Source organism: Tursiops truncatus, chromosome 3 (assembly GCF_011762595.2).
Source record: "Tursiops truncatus isolate mTurTru1 chromosome 3, mTurTru1.mat.Y, whole genome shotgun sequence".
NCBI lineage: Eukaryota > Metazoa > Chordata > Mammalia > Artiodactyla > Delphinidae > Tursiops > Tursiops truncatus.
Window position 1 is genome coordinate 136,647,506 of NC_047036.1, and position 18,439 is coordinate 136,665,944.

Consider the following 18,439-nt stretch of genomic DNA (forward strand, 5'->3'; position numbering starts at 1 on the left):
TAGAGTAATCTTGGTTGTAGGTTTTTCTCTTTCATCACTTTAAGTATATCCTTCCACCCACTTCTGGCCTGCAGAGTTTCCACTGAAAAATCAGCTGATAACCTTATGGGGATTCCTTTGTATGTTATGTTTTGTTTTTCCCTCACTGCCTTTAATACTTTTTCTTTGAATTTATGGACAACCACGAAGAAATGGACAAATTTTTGGAAAGATACAATTTTTCAAGACTGAACCAGGAAGAATTAGAAAATATAAACAGACCTATCACAAGGAATGAAATTGAAACCATAATTAAAAATCTTCCAACAAACAAAGTCCAGGACCCAATGGCTTCACAGGCGAATTCTACCAAATATTTAGAGAAGAGCTAACACCCATCCTTCTCAAACTCTTCCAAAAAACTGCAGGGGGAGAAACACTCCCAAATTCATTCTATGAGGCCACCATCACCCTGATACCAAAACCAGAAAACAATATCACAAAAAAGAAAATTATAGACCAATATCACTGATGAACATAGATTCAAATATCCTGAACAAAATACTAACAATCAGAATCCAACAGCACATTAAAAGGATCATACACCATGATCAAGTGGGCTTTATTCCAGGGATGCAAGGATGCTTCAATATATGCAAATCAATCATTTTGATATGCTGCATTAACAAATTAAGGAATAAAAACCATATGATCATCTCAATAGATGCAGAAAAAGCTTTCGACAAAATTCAACACCCATTTATGGTAAAAACTCTCCAGAAATGGGCACAGAGGGAACCTACCTCAACATAATAACGGCCATATATGACAAACCCACAGCAAGCATCATACTCAATGGTGAAAAACTGAAAGCATTTCCATTAGGATCAGGAGCAAGACAAGGATATCCACTGTTGCCACTCTTATTCAACATAGTTTTGGAAGTCCTAGCTACAGCAATCAGGGAAGAAAAAGAAATAAAAGGAATGCAAATTGGAAAATAAGAAGTAAAACTGTCACTATTTGCCAATGACATGATATTATATATAGAAAATCCTACAGATGCCACCAGAAAACTATTAGAACTAATCAATGAATCTGGTAAGGCTGCAGGATACAAAACTGATGCACAGAAATCACTGGCATTCCTATACACCACCAACAAAATAATCAGAGAGAGAAATTCAGGAAACAATTCCATTTACCATCACAACAAGAAGAATAAAATACCTAGGAATAAACCTACCTAAGGAGGCGAAAGACTTGTACTCAGAAAACTATAAAATATTGATGAAAGAAAGCAAAGATGACATAAACAGATGGAGAAATATACCATGTTCTTGGATTGGAAGAAACAATATTGTGAAAATGACTATACTACCCAAAGCAGTCTACAGATTAAATGCAATCTCTATCTAACTACCAATGGCATTCTTCACAGAATTGGAAAAAAAATCTTACAGTTCGTATGGAAACACAGAAGACCCCGAATAGAAAAAGCAATCTTGAGAAAGAAAAAAGGAGCTGGAGGAATCAGGCTCCCTGACTTCAGACTATACTACAAAGCTACAGTAATCAAGACAGTATGGTACTACCACAAAAAACAGAAATATAGATCAACGGTACAGGATAGAAAGACCAGAGATATACCCACACATATATGGGCACCTAATTTACAACAAAGGAGGCAAGAACTTACAATGGAGAAAAGACCACCTCTTCAATAAGTGGTTCTGGGAAAACTGGACAGCTACATGTAAAAGAATGAAATTAGAACACTCCCCAACACCATACACAAAAATAAACTCCAAATGGATTAAAGACATAAATTTAAGACCAGACACTATAAAACTTTTAGAGGAAAACATAGGAAAAACACCCTTTGACATAAACCATAGCAAGGTGGTTAGAACTTTTTTGACCTACCTCCTAGAGTAACAGAAATAAAAACAAAAATAAACAAATGAGATTAATTAAACTTAAAAGCTTTTGCACAGAAAAGGAAACCATAAACAAGACAAAAAGACAACCCTTAGAATGGGAGAAAATATTTGCAAATGAAACAACAGACAAAGGATTAATCTCCAAAATAAACAAACAGCTCATGGAGCTCAATATCAGGAAAACAAATAATCCAGTTAAAAATTGGGAGGAAGACCTAAACAGACATTTCACCAAGGAAGACATACAGATGGCCAAGAGACACATGAAAAGATGCTCAAGATCACTAATTATTAGAGAAATGCAAATCAAAGCTACAATGAGGTATCACCTCACACCAGTCAGAATGGCCATCATCAAAAAATCTAGAAAAAATAAATGCTGGAAAGGGTGTGGTGAAAAAGGGAACCCTCCTACACTGTTGGTGGGAATGTAAATTGATACAACCACTATGGAAAACAGTATGGAGGTTCCTTAAAAACTAAAAATAGACCTACCATATGACCCAGCAATCCCACTACTGGACATATACCCTGAGAAAACCATAATTCAAAAAGAGACATGCACCACAATGCTCACTGCAGCACTATTTACAATAGCCAGGACATGGAACCAACCTAAATGTCCACTGACAGATGAATGGATAAAGATGTGGCACATATATACAATGGAATATTACTCAGCCATAAAAAGAAATGAAATTGAGTTATTCGTAGTGAGGTGGATGGACCTACATTCTGTCATACAGAGTGAAGTAAGTCAGAAAGAGAAAAACAAATACCGTATGCTAACACATATATATATGGAATCTAAGGAAAAAAAGGTCATGAAGAACCTAGGGGCAAGACAGGAATAAAGACACAGACCTACCAGAGAATGGACTTGAGGATATGGGGAGGGGGAAGGGTAAGCTGTGACAAAGTGAGAGAGTGGCATGGACATATATACACTACCAAACGTAAAACAGATAGCTAGTGGGAAGCAGCCACGTAGCACAGGGAAATCAGCTTGGTGGTTTGTGACCACCTAGAGGTGTGGGATAGGGAGGGTGGGAGGGAGGGAGACACAAGAGGGAAGATATATAGGAACATATGTATACATATAACTGTTTCATTTTGTTATAAAGCAGAAACTAACACACCATTGTAAAGCAATTATACTCCAATAAAGATGTTAAAAAAATAATATATTTGTTACATGTTAATATATAACATTTTAACAAAAAATAACTGTATTTCCCAACAAAAAAATTAGTGAGAATTTTTCTAAATCTCATTACCATTTGGATTAGAGGACAGCTGGATTCTCATATCTGTTTATCCATTCATTCTGTTGCATCATGCTCTTGTGTTCAAATACCTGAAGAAAAATCCAGCTTTATACATAGTTATAAAAGGGAGGACTCATGGATCCCCCAAAAGACCTTTGAGAACTGTGATTAGTTTTATGTGTCAACTTGGCTATGCTACAGCCCCCGGTTATTCAATCAAGCACTAGTCTCAGTGTTGTGAAGGTATTTTGTAGGTGTGATTAAAGTCCATAATCGGTCCACCTTAAATAGGGCCTGATTTGATCAGCTGAAAGGCCTTGGAAGCAGAGTTGTGTCTTCCCTGAAGAACAAAATTCCGTCTGTAGATAGCAGTCGCAGCTCATGCTTGAGAATTCCAGCCTGGCCTGCCCGATGGCCTACCCTATGGAGGTCACACTTGCGTAGCCAGCCCAATGATCATGTAAGCCAATTCCTTGCAATAAATCTCTTAATATATATCACCTACTGGTTCTGTTCGTCTGACTGAACTCTGATACAGGGACCCTCTAGGGATCCTCAGACCACACTGTAAGAATCACTGATAGAAGATATATTTCATAAAGCCTTTGATGTCACTTACCTAACTGGCTTAACAGTAATTCTATGAAGTCAAAAAGGCAGAAATCATCACTCCTATCATCAGAGAGTATATTTATCAAATGGCACACATCCATCAATGGCTCTTAGTCTTTTTTTAAAAAAAATAAATTTATTTATTTATTTATTTATATTTTTGCCCGTGTTGGGTCTTCGTTGCTGCTTGCAGGCTTTCTCTAGTTGCGGCAAGTGGGGGCTACTCTTCGTTGCAGTGCACGGGCTTCTCACTGCGGTGGTTTCTCTTGTTGCAGAGCACGGCCTCTAGGCATGCGGGCTTCAGTAGTCGCAGCTTGCGGGCTCTAGAGCTCAGGCTCAGTAGCTGTGGCGCACGGGCTTGGTTGCTCCGCGGCACGTGGGATCTTCCCGGACCAGGGATCTAACCTGTGTCCCCTGCATTGGCAGGCGGATTCTTAACCACTACACCACCAGGGAAGCCCAATGGCTCTTAGTCTTGATCCTTAAATTCCTGGTTCCTATTGCACTGCTTCTATCCTTCAATACAATAACCTTGAATATATTTGCAAGTATACACACAGATCTAGACATTCATCTTACTTAATACACTCATGCCACAAAGAATTTCCTTAGAGAAAGTAGGTAGGACTACTTTAAGTGAATTTCTTAAGGGAAAGTGATACAGAAGAAACACAGGGCTTTGTTTTATGCTCAAGCAGTTTACAATTTACCTGGGAGAAATAAGATTACTCACCCCTGAATACATGAGATTTAATGAAGTAATTAGGACTTTGATTCTTTACCAATACTTTTTTAAGCACTAGGCACTGGAATAGGGCCACTTTCATTTTTTTCAGCTACGTCTACTGTGGAATGGACCTCCTCACCCCGTATTTGATGCTCCCACTGGTCAGTGAGTTTATGGAAGACAGGGATAGTGACTGACCAGCAGGTGCTTAGTGATAATGACCTGTTCAGTGAATGACTGAGGATGCCACGAATGGGTGCAATACATAAAGGTGAAAAGAAAGAGCAAAAGTGGGAAAGTTGGGAGAAATGGAAAAACCAAAGAGCTGAAAGATGGAATATGACTTTCAAAAAAAGAATAAAGAGGAAGCTGAGCTGGAGAAAAGGGTGTGTATCAAATAGTAACAAGAGATTTATGAGAACAAATGAAAGGCTTCCATTCTAGGAAAGACTGGCCAAGGAGTCTGTGCTTCATTAGGAAGAAGAGGCAGAATAGTATCATGGCTGAACGTATAAACTTCAATCAGACAGATGTGAGTTTGGGTCTTAGTTCCATCACACACTAGCTATGTGATCTTGGATAAATTACCTGACCTTTCTGGGCCCCAGTTTCCACAACCGTGAACTTTTAGGGAGTCATTGTGAAGATTAAAGGAGAAAGTATATGTAAAGTACATCACATAGTGCCTAGCATAGAGTAAATCCAGTGAGTGTTGGCTCTCATAATTATTAATGTTACTACTGCTAGCATTATTAATTCTAGGGGCAGCAAGCAGCCCATGGGAGGTTTTTAATTGGGATGGTGATATGGAGGCACCTGTCAATTTTGAAAATACATTTGATGTTAGTTAGAATGAATCATTAAGGGGAAATACTGGAGCCAGAACAGTCAGGAGGTTACCTTAATAGACCAAGCACAAAGAAGTGACAGAGGTAAGGAACATGCTAGCCCAGCGCTCCTTCCACTGCCTCATCCCATACACAATAGACTGGACCTCTGCAGCTTATTATTCTAAATAAGAGCAAAAGGTCTCTTAAATATAACTGGGAAAAGAGAAACGGTATAAAATTTTGCAAGTGTATTTAACTTCAATACATTGTTGATCAGATTTAGGGGAGAATTTTAGAATATCCAAGTTGCAACTTTAGAGATTGTCAAACTCTCTGACATACTGAGGCTTTCAAGCTCCCTCTGCTTACATGGCAAATTAACTCAAGGTTCCCAGAAAACAAATTGCTAAGGAGACACCAGTTTAGGCTAATAATAAAAAAAACTGCTTATAAGTCACATAAACATCTTTGTGTATGTCTAGGATCTTTTGAGAGTTATGTATAGCTAGATACGTAAGTATCTACCGAGCTTACACATGGTGACTATTCACACTGAATGAAACCCATCTGTTAATATCTGGGTACACTGGCGGTAAAGTCAATTGATGACAGGTAGGTGTAACAGGAGCTGACTAGGAGAAATCACTTGCCAATCTATAGTACTGGTCTTGTTATGTCTGTATCCAGTAATTATGACATCTTTTAATTTTCAAATAAGTTCTTGGTCTTAGTGTGAGGTTTAATCTTTATTTTCAAACACAGAGAACTGGGATTCTTCCTGAGCAACTTGAAGCATAGCAGCATGTCAGTAGGCTGAATCACAGGGTTTCCTAAAATTGTACAGTTTTAATAATGTGTACACACTGAAATCCAAAGACATGCTGATCTCCACGTATAACACTTCTGACTTAGTATGGGAGGTCAATGACAAATAGTACAGAACATTCACCAGAATTATGATTTAGCTACTAGTTTAGAGTGGAATTTCTAGTCTCAGTTGACTGAAACACATGTGCTTATGTTTCAGTGTAATAGATGTGAATCACCCTTTCAAAAGAATTCCAAGTTTGCATTGTGCATTTGTGCAGAAATCATTGATTGGAATAGGTATTCCATGAGTATAAAGGAAAAAAAAGACATAAGTAAGAGACATCTCATAGTGGCCTTTGTACATGATTTTCTCTCCATCAAATGCTGGTACTCAAGTTGACCTTCCAGGTAGAAGGGATGGATTGTTTCAGAGCCAAAAATGCATTGTTGTGCAGGCCCTGTGGTTGTCTAACAATACACATTTGCAAGGTAGCTGCTTGGGACAGAGGTGGAGCGAGACCTGGGAAGAGAGAGCTGGGATCTTCATCTAGAAATAAAAGCCTTGCATTAGCTAAACGTACTGATAAGCAGTGTGTGTGGCTCACCACTTCCTATGGCTTCTAGGTGAGAGGTAACTAGGAACTCATGGAGTTAAAGCAATCAACTTGGAATAACAGCTTAAGATGAAATAGGGCCTCAGATTTTAAGTCTTCCAATATTAGCATATCACAGATAAAGGAGACAGAGACTCAGGAAGGTTAAGGAGGGTCATGAGTCAAGGTGACCGTCAAGACTATTTTATAACTTCTAATCCAGTATATTTTTGCCACTTCACACTGTCTCAGTGAGGTCACCATGATCACTGTATTTCTATCCAACTGTTTTCTACCCATTTACTTTAGCAAAACGGGAAATTTATTGGCTCACAGAACTGGAATGTTCAGAGATCCAAGGGCTCTAATAATTGCATGTTTTAGTCTGGCTTTTTCTGTGTGGTGGGCCAGATGGCCTTTGGAAACTCCAGACACATATTGACTCAGCCTATAAGCCTCATTAGAAGGTCTTTCCTGACACATTTTATTTTGCCAAAGTCCCAGGAAAACCTCTAACTGGTTCACTCTGGATTAGGTACCCATCCACAGCAGCCCATGACATACTCTGTGCCAAAGTCTTTTAACCACACTGAATATATTATTCATAAGAAAAAGGGGTTATCTAATTAGAAGGAAGTCAGGGATTCTAAACAGGCACAAGCAACTAACATATATCATAATCATATTTCTAAAATAAAATATCATGGAAGGAAATATCTAAAAAGGGAAACTTACCAAACAACGGAATACCAACTATGGAAATGGTGTTGTTGCTTTTCTTCTTTAAAATAATTTGTGTCAATATCTGTAATGACAAAGATAAGGAAAAATCTCATTTCAGTAGATGAAAGATTGATTCACTATAGCTTACATCACAATAATTGCTTTCATACACACCCAACATAAAATATTTTATAGTCTTTGCACAGTGTCTGGCATTTAATGAATGCTCATTCCCATTCTTTGCACATGTACAACTGTTAGCCTTATTTGTGCCAAGGCCACTGTCATCGCTTTTATCACCACGGACTGCCAGGGTCATTCATGTTATGAAGTCTCAGTTAAAAGACAAAATGGACTATAAGCTGTTCTATATTTTTGGTTTCGAACATTTGAGTTTTTGAATGCCATGATTCCCAGAATGGCCTACCATTTGCTCTGTGATTTCATAGCACATATTCCCACCCTCCTTACATTTCAGTGGGACTTGCATTATTCTGATTTTCTTTTTAATTTCAATCCACATGAACCTTGGTTATTATGTCTTTGAGAATTTCATGATATAGCTGGAATTGTGTCATCTGGTAAAATTAGGTTTCTACAATGTCACTCTGGAGGATAATCAAAGACTTAAATGAAGCACAAACTTATCACCTGTCTAATTTCAGTAGCGACCAAAGAGGTAGTGTGTGATCATGGTTAGGAGCCAGGGCTTTTAAGTTAAGAAGTTCTGGGTTCAAATCCTGATTCCCTACTAGCTGGTTTCTTAAGCAAGTTACTTTATCTCTTTAAGACTTAATGACCTCACCTATAATGTGGGACAATACCACCACCTAATTCATAGGCAATGCATGTAGAGTGTGTGGTACTCTTTGAACTTTAAATACAGATTAACCATTATTATGACAGTCATAATAAAAAAATTTATGTGTGGGCAATAAAATAAAGAACAGAAAGAGCACCTGCTGCAGTTGCAAGCACAAAATGAGAACACATACATACATCTGTGAATGATGATTTTATCGACAGACATCTTTTACATTTTGTTCAAGAAGCCTACTCAAATTTCTTTATTCTCATTGGTCTGCCTCCTTTTGGATTCTTTATAATCACAACTTTTTATCAACAGTTTTGAGGTATAATTGACAAATAAAAATTGTATATATGTAAGGTACACAAAATGATGGTTTAATATATGTATCCATAGTGAAATGATTACCACAATCAAGCTAATTACCACATCCATCACCTCATGTAGTTACCATTTTTCTGTGTATGGTAAGAACACTTAAGAGATACTCTCTTAGTGACTTTCAAGTAAACAATTCTATGTTATTAACTATAGTCACCATGCTGTCTGTTAGATCCTCAGAACTTACTCATCTTATAATTAGAAGTTTGTACTCTTTGACAAACATCTCTCCATTTTGCCTGATTATTATTTTTTTTTTTTGCGGTACGTGGGCTTCTCACTGCTGTGGCCTCTCCCGTTGCAGAGCACAGGCTCCAGATGCACAGGCTCAGCGGCCATGGCTCATGGGCCCAGCCGCTCCGCGGAATGGGGGATCCTCCCGGACTGGGGCACGAACCCACGTCTCCTGCATCAGCAGGTGGACTCTCAACCACTGCACCACCAGGGAAGCCCTGCCTGTTATTTTGATTGTTTTTTGTTTGTTTGTTTTTTAAGATAAGAAATTAGGACAGATACAGAATTCTGTGTGACTCTTGAATGTCTCTCAAATCTATTCATTTCTTCCATTTCTTTTTTTTCTGTGAATTTTTTATTTTTATTTTACTTTTTTATTAATTTTTATTGGAGTATGGTTGCTTTACAATGTTGGGTTAGCCTCCACTGTACAACAAATCTTCCATTTCTACTGCTTGAGTCCAGGCTATCTCTTCTCTTGCCTGCTCTCTCTTGTTCTCACTGCTTCTGTGCTCACTTCCTATGGTGGTCATTGCTCCTGGTCACCAACAGTCAACCCTCCTCTACTTCTGGGCACTTAGGAGGATCGCCCTTTCCTGTGCCTTAGAGAAATGCATGGGGCTTCCCTGGTGGCACAGTGGTTGAGAGTCTGCCTGCCGATGCAGGGGACACGGGTTTGAGCCCTGGCCTGGGAGGATCCCACATGCCACGGACCAACTGGGCCTGTGAGCCACAACTACTGAGCCTGCGTGTCTGGAGCCTGTGCTCCGCAACAGGAGAGGCCGCGACAGTGAGAGGCCCGCGCACCGCGATGAAGAATGGCCCCCGCTTGCCGCAACCAGAGGAAGCCCTCGCACAGAAACAAAGACCCAATACAGCCAAAAATAAATAAATAAATTTAAAATTAAAAAAAAAAAAAAGAAAGAAATGCATGGCCATGTGACCTGTGGTGGCCAAAAAAGTAAGAGTGGAAGTGACGTGTGATGCTTCCAGGCGGAAGCATTTGAGCTGATGTGTGTGGTTCTCCATGTTCTGTCCTTGTTGACATGACCACCAAACCTTCCAAATGGCAGAGCTTTTGTCAGCCAGAGTTACAGAGTGAGCATGATGTGGAACAGAGTGACAAATGATGCATGAGCAAAAAATAAAATTTGTTTCACAAACACAATTTAACTGCTAATTAAAGACTGCTTGGAATGTAAACTGTTGCATAATATTGTCTCCAACTGGAATTTAGGTAACTCTTCTGCAGGAATTACAGCTTGCTTCTTATACAGTCTTTGTGTCACCAGCCTGAGCTTAATATAAGGAATCAGTAATTACTTGTCAGTGGACTGACCAGGGAAAGAAACTTGATTCTCTCCTCCAGCCCTTTTAAATCAATTGACTGTTTTATGTAAGTTAGCAGTAGACTTACATACAGTTACCACAGGTATATGGAGTGGGATGAGAACCCCCCTTAAAATGTTCTAAGACTCCTCAAGCTGTCCTTTTGTATGGGTATGTCTAAGGCCCGTAAATCGCAAAGCATTATTCACTGACTAACAGGAGCCCAAATAAACCTATGCCTTATTTCTATTACCTTTTAATATTCTTCTATTATCAAAGATATGGACGGAGAAAGGTAATGGAGGATGGACTTTCTGATAACTTTCATGTTATCATGGTTTGGCCAAAGGCTGGAACATTCAAACCATGATTATAAACAGTGGTATATAAAGTGTCTCCTGGGACTTTGGTCCAAGGTCAGTCTACAGTTTTAGTAGACTCAAGTATTTGATTTGATGTCTCCTTGATGCCTTTCCTGAATAGCATAGTGGAAGCAGAGGTATCAGATGTGAGGGTATCTCAGATTGTGCCTCAACAGGAAGAAAAGTCCAGGCACCAAATGTTTTGCTAGGGAGAGTTTTTATGCAAATAGCCTTGGGAAAGACTTCCAAACTCTTGTTGAAAAACTCCAGAATTTTTCTCCATTCTACTACTTTAATAGTCAGCAGCCCCGAATTCTTGCTGTCACTTCCTTGCCTCTTCCATTTGTTGTCTCCTTCACTTTGTCATCTGTATATCGTATTGATGTGGGTCTTGTTTCTGATTTCCAGGGTCTGCCTTGACTTTTGGTGACTGTGTAGGATACAAATCCCATCTCTGCAATCACATCAGTAACATCAGATAGAGACTCCTCAACTGTATGTCCATAAATGGCCCTTCCCACAATTCTCCATTGTAACTAACTTTGAATTGGGCCAAAGAGTATAGGATGACAGGTCCACGTTTGATTTTCCATCAACCTCAGTAGTGACTAATATTCCACTATCCTTCGTATTTTTATTTTCTTTAAATTCTTTGGAAAGGATCCATTCAGATTAGTTTCATAAGATCAAAGCTCATATTACTATATATTCTTACTTTTTCACATTCTAATGTTTCTGAAATTGCGGTGCCTCTTACACTTGATATTTACCTTTAATGATATATTTTTAATCTCCAAATGCTATTATTAAATTTACAATGCAGTGTATAATTGGTAGCATCTTAGAACTCAAGGTATATGCTAATATTACTCCTCATATTAGAGGTTCTCAAGTACACTTTATGACATTGGCTTCTTATTGCACTGCATACATGCAATTTAACAGAGCTAAAGGGTTATATCCCCAAGAACTGTGAAAGCCAGCCAAATCCTGAGCATCACAGGCTAGAGGAGTGTTGAGCCTGGTTTGCACAGATGTATCTGGTCTGCCTTCTGAAACTTCTGTACATAAGTAACAACAACCTTTCCTCATCAAGAGAAGTTGCCAGACTATCACCACATCTGGGGTGGAACAGCAGCTAATTTTACACAAAAAGTCAGTACTTATTTGACTTTTTGCTCAAATTCTCTGGCTTCCCAATCCACTTGAACATGTTGACTAGCTGGTTAATATTTCTCAGGGAAAACTACATTTAATTTGATCCCATTTACTCTTTTTCTCATACTTAAATTTACAAGTAAACATCATCACAGAGTTCACAAGGCTTTATTTAATTTCCCTATCTGCACTCAACATTTCACTTGCTGAAACCACTGCTATGAAGTTTATGCTTTTCTTTAGACAAAATCATATACACCAAACCCCCCCCACTAAAACCCTGCATCTTCTCCAACAACCTCATTGTAAGGCATACACGCATATGATAACATATTCACATTTCCAATATGAAAACACACCACCTAAAATTTCTTGTTTTACTTATATAAAAAAGGCGGGCTTCCCTGGTGGCGCAGTGGTTGAGAGTCCGCCTGCCGATGCAGGGGACACGGGTTTGTGCCCCGGTCCGGGAAGATCCCACATGCTGCGGAGCGGCTGGGCCCGTGAGCCATGGCCGCTGAGCCTGTGCTCCGCAACGGGAGAGGTCACAACAGTGAGAGGCCCACGTACCGCAAAAAAAAAAAAAAAAAAAAAAAGGCATAAGTATCTCTCTCTGATCTGGAAGTCAGATGTTGAATTATCATAAGTTTATAAAGAAATGTTTTTCTCCTCAACAAATCAACTACATGATACTACCCTAAGCTTTGGGAAGATAACTGACTTTTTCTAAGACCTACAAATTGGTAAGGACTAGCATTTATTGGGATTAAACATTAGGCATGGCTTTAAATTCCCAGGAATACTTGGTGAGGAGAATCCTGGAATTCATACCACTATACCTATACAGATTAAGAGAATCAAGATTTGGGGCCCTCAGTAGTAGATGAAGCCAGAGATATATTAATACCCATCCAATCTATAATTATTCAATTGCATTAATTAAGTAGGGAAGCCAAGTGATTTCTTTAAGGGTTAAAAATGTATCAACTACTGCAGAGTCAGTGACGTTATGAATGTGCATTGAGATTGATTCATGCAGTCCTGGGTCTAATTTTACTTCTGCCACCTTTTCCTGGTTATTTGACTTTGTAAAACTACTTAATCTCTTAGGCTTAAGATACTAGCCTTAAATTTCTTCTTCTGAAAAAAAAAAAAGCAAAATGATAGCTATTTTACATGATTACAAATTTCCTCTCTCTATATATCTCTATCTCATGTGTGTGTATATACCATATCTGGCATAATGAATACTCAACGGCAGTTGTTGTTAACACTATACTCTACCCATCCCAACTGTAAACTCAAATACCCTACCTAATAGCTCTCATTTTCCCCTACCAATATGAGAATTGGACAATCTAATTTATCTTCTAGGCTACCATCATTTATCATCTCACTCTCCCTTCCTGTCTGGCTAAGAGAAGCTGAGAGAGTAGGACTAACAATAAGAATCATACAAATGCCTAATTTCAAGGAAAAAGTGCCGTGGGATAGGAAATAGTCCTATAATTGTTTATTTTTTCAGCTAGAAAAAGAAAAGTCTGAACAAACTTACTAACAAAACCTTCCATTTAAAATTCTTCCTAGCACCTCCTCATAAAAACCTCCTGCAAATAATTGGTACAGAAACAAGGAATCTTATTCAAATATGGGTAATCACAAAGAAATCTTCATAAAAGTTGTCACTTTTATAGATAGATACTATGAAGCGCAAAAAGAGAATGGAACAGGAAAAACAACTGAAAATAATGAACACAATAAAAAAAATATTGCCATGGAGAAGATCAAGTTGTGATTGAGTTTTCACTGTGAAAACAGCACAACAAACCACCTCATGAAATGATGATCACTAAAATTCAGAGATCAAGTCAGACCTCTAGGACCTAGAGAACTATTGTAAGAATACAAAAGGAAAAAAAGAATAGAGCTGATTGGTTTAAGGAAAGAAACAGAAGATAAAACTGAAGCCAACACAAAAATGAATCTGAACTGGGAAGCAACACAAGGGAGATCAAAAATTGCTATAAATGCAGTAAACCACAGAATACTAGAATGGGAAAAGTTAAAAAGATTAGTGAGAGAAATTACTGGTATCAAAGACAGATGTGGTTATAAAAGATGTGTATAATTGAAGCCCGTGATGAAGAAATGGAAATAGGCAATTAAAGCAAATGTTAAGGATTATAATTGAAGAAAATTTCTCAGACATAGAAAAAAACTTGAATATGAAGTTTGAAAGGAAACTCTAGAAAACTAGGGCACCTACAAGGCACTGGTGGGGGACCACAGACACCTAAGGGGACTGGAAGAACCCCCAGCAATTGGCTTGCAGGATCATGGTTCCCAGGCCAGAGGTCAGGCCCAAGCTCCTGTGGTAGGAGCTCCAAGTCCAAACCACAGGACTAACAGAGAACCTCAGACCCCAGGGAATATTAACTGGAGTCAGGCCTCCTGGAGGTCCTAATCTCAGCACCAAGACCCAGCTCTATCCAACTGCCTGCAAACTCCAGTGCCTGACACCTCAGGCCAAAGAACGAGTAAGACAGGAAAACAGCCCCACCCATCAAAAGAAAAAAAAAAATGAAAGGACAAAAAAATATGTTACAGAGGAAGAAGCAAGATAAAAACCTACAAGACCAAATAAATGAAGATGAAATAGGCAACCTACCTGAAAAAAGAATTCAGAGTAATGATAGTAAAGATGATCCAAAATCTCAGAAACAGAATGGAGAAAACAAGAAACATATAACAAGGATCTAGAAGAACTAAAGAGCAAACAAACAATGATGAACAACACAATAACTGAAATTAAAAATACTCTAGAAGGAATCAATAGCAGAATAACTGAGGCAGAAGAATGGATAAGTGGGCTGGAAGAGAAAATGGTGGAAATAACTATCACGGAGCAGAATAAAAAGAATGAAAATAATTAAGAATTAATTTCATGCCAACATGAAAGGATTGTAGACATCACTAATCATTAGAGAAATGCAAATCAAAACTACAATGAGGTATCACCTCACACCAGTCAGAATGGCCATCATCAAAAAATCTACCAACAATAAATGCTGGAGAGGCTGTGGAGAAAAAGGAACCCTCCTGCATTGTTGATGGGAATGTAAATTGATACAGCCACTATGGAGAACAGTATGGAGGTTCCTTAAAGAACTAAAAATAGAATTACCATATGATCCAGCAATCCCACTACTGGGCATATACCCTGAATAAAACATAGTTCAAAAAGAGTCATGTACCCCAATGTTCATTGCAGCTCTATTTACAGTAGCCAGGACATGGAAGCAACCTAAGTGTCCATCGACAGATAAATGGATAAAGAAGATGTGGCATGTATATACAATGGAATATTACTCAGCCATAAAAAGAAATGAAACTGAGTTATTTGTAGTGAGGTGGATGGACCTAGAGTCTGTCATACAGAGTGAAGTAAGTTAGAAAGAGAAAAACAAATACTGTATGCTAACACATATACATGGAGTCTAAAAATAAAATTGTTCTGATGAACCTAGGGGCAGGACAGGAATAAAGATGCAGACGTAGAGAATGGACTTGAGGACATGGGGAGGGGGAAGGGTAAGCTGGGATGAAGTGAGAGAGTGGCATGGACTTATATATGCTACCAAATGTAAAATAGATAGCTAGTGGTAAGCAGCCGCAGAGCACAGGGAGATCAGCTCGGTGCTTTGTGACCACCTAGAGGGGCGGGATGGGGAGAGGGTGAGGGAAATGCAAGAGGGAGGGGATATGGGGATATATGTATGCATATAGCTGATTCACTTTGTTATACAGCAGAAACTAACACAACATTGTAAAGCAATTATACTCCAATAAAGATGTTAAAAAAAAATGAAAAAAGAAAGGACCCTCTATATTCCAAGAAAGAAGTAGCACAGAATGGCCAACATTATGACATACCATAAAAAAGTTACTGGATGTCAAAACAAAAAGGGGGAATCCATTGGGAAGCCAAAGGAAAAACAATTCAAGCCCCAGAAAAGTTGGGGAAATAGCTTCAACAAATGCTGAAAGACAGGCAGCATTGCCTATTATATTCTCAGGGACAGAAAATATGGTTTGGAACTTTAAACCCAGCCAAACTATTTTGAACATGGAAGAACTAAGGGAATATTGTTCCCAAGAGACTTTATTGAGAAATCTGTTGGAGGAAAAACTTCAGTCCATCCATATATGATTGTAAAAATTACAGCAAAAAGATTTATGGAGAGGACTGAATCTAACTACAGGACTGAGCCTAAATGTCATTCAGGGATAGTTGTTTCAGAGCAGAATATACATTTTATTAACCTTGACAAAAGTTGGGAAAAGAGGGATAAATGAAGACATGTAATATAAATACATTGATTGCCTCATGTCTTATAGTTGAGAATAGTGAATTAAGAGCTAGAAGGATAACAGAACAAAAGGAAACAACCTAGCAAAGATAACACTGGAAACTGAAATTGGGTGGAAGAATAAAGGGAAAAAGAGAAAATACAGTAGTTTTTATCACTGCTTACGAAAGAAAGTTGATAGATACTATTTAAAGAAATAGAGAATTTAGTTACTACTCATGTTATACTTAATATGAAAACGTAAATATAAACTTTTCAGATTATCAAAAGAAGTACATATAAAATGAAAACAGAGACTATATATAGTAAAGGATTTAAAAAATGTTAACGAAAGCTCCCATTCCCTTTAAATTAAGCATATTAAAAGAGTAGGTATGGCTACTTTCCTATGTTAGATCAGTAGTGATTTATGGTCCAACAATCAGTAAAATAAATTTCATTTAAGTAGTTAGTGCTGCTTTTCCCTTGAGGCTCTCTAAAATAATATCTCAGAATATTAAAAGACAGATAAACCTTTTACTTGTGCCTGAAATTATATAAAATTTTCATTAACCCATCAGCTAAATAACTATACCCTAATTGGTGGCAACTTCTTTAATAAAAGACCACATTTTCTTCCAATTGCCAGAAGACTCTTCCAAGTGTACATTTGTACATGTGGTATATTGAATAACAGTGATGAGGTTTGCTATTTCAGCAAGGAACCCTTGCTTTTTAGAAAGTAGAGTGGTGCTAAGTTTCCAAGCCATCTCTCTTGCAGTGGGATTGGTAAAGAGAGATGTACGAGTTTGCTAGGGCTGCTGTAACAAAGTACCACAAGTGGGTGGCTTAAACAACAGAAATTTAGGGTCTCACAGTTCTGGAGCCTCAAAGTCCCAGATCAAGCTGTTAGCAGGGTTGGTTCTTTCTGAGGGCTGTGACAAAAGAATCTGGTCCATGCCTGTTTCGTAGCTTCAGTGTTTTGCTGGCAATCTTTGATGTGCCTTGGCCTGTAGACCCATCATCTTGATTCCTACCCTCATGCTCACGTGGCATTCTCCTTCTGTGCACATCTCTATGCACACATCTCTCCTCTGTCTAAGGACATGTCGTATTGGCTTAGGAGCCCACCTACTTCAAAATGACCTCATCATAACTTCATTACATCTGCATGTCTATTTCCAAATGAGGTCACATTCTGAGGTACTGGGAGTTAGGAGTTAACTGTGGGAGGAGCCACAATTAAACCTGTAGCAAGACAGAAGAGAAAGTGGTGGTTCTGAAATGGTAGAGCAGACCATTCCACCTGTCAAAGTAGACAAAACCAAACTGGATGCCCATTAAAATCAGGTGTCATTGCTGGTATACATGTTGAATGTCACTGGGACCTCTTGCAGTTTCTTACCTACCAAGTAGATGATTTTGCTTAATGATATTCATCAGTGATAAGAAAAAAGGCAGATGAGTACATCAGAGTATGAGAAGAGGAAATTAAGATCTAAATCCAAGCACCTTGATACTAGGACATCTAATCAGTGAATAGAAACATTCCTGACTTTGTAAGACTTTCAAATTGACTAATAGTCCATTTTTTCTGTCTAGCATATTGTTTATAAGCAACCTTATACTGTTAAATAAGTGTAATTCACTGCTGTTGGACCTAAGCAAGTCTTCCAAAACCTCATCAGGATTATTAACTCCTCACAGAGACACACACACTCTTTTCTGGGGCCAACTATACTGCAACAATTCTTTGTTGATAACAAAGGGTGTAGGAGTGGGCGGCCTGAAGTTCTACTTGTTGAAATCAACTTAATGTGCCGTGGAGCAAAAAGAGCTTTCCTATTTTCCAGGTAGCAAAAAACCTCTAGCCCACAAATTTCAGCTTCACTTAATTGACCAATGTTTTCCTAGGTCGGGGAATGCTACTTAAAAGGGTTTTGGGCAATGTGAGATAATGCAGGATGCTGCCTAAAAGTGGTAATGTAACCCTGATATTCATAATGAGATTTTTCTTTTTTACTTCCATTTTGGATTGAATACTCAAAAGAATTAGCTACCTCAATTTGGTGCTAGTGTGATTTTAATCATTAATACACCCTAATGTCCCTTATAACACAAAGGAAGATACCACAGCTCCAAGTTTTAGTTTTGTTTATTTAGAATATGATGTTATTTTTAATTATATTTATTTTATCATTACTATCTAGTTATGGTGTTTGATATAAATATTTCCTTTATGAAAGGGACAAGTATTTTTAAATTAATTGAAAAGTCAATTTTTTAAAAAAACTACAGGGCTTCCCTGGTGGCGCAGTGGTTGAGAGTCCGCC

At 38.2% G+C, this 18,439-nt stretch overlaps 1 protein-coding gene across 1 annotated transcript in view; it reads right to left on the bottom strand.

The window, feature by feature from the left end:
• ATP10B (ATPase phospholipid transporting 10B (putative)) overlaps positions 1-18,439 on the bottom strand; it is a 360,931-nt gene that overhangs the window by 302,656 nt on the left and 39,836 nt on the right. The window contains exon 2 of the mRNA XM_073802772.1: positions 7,498-7,567. The gene's annotated coding sequence lies outside the window, so the exon portion shown is untranslated. The remainder of the gene's footprint in view (positions 1-7,497; positions 7,568-18,439) is intronic.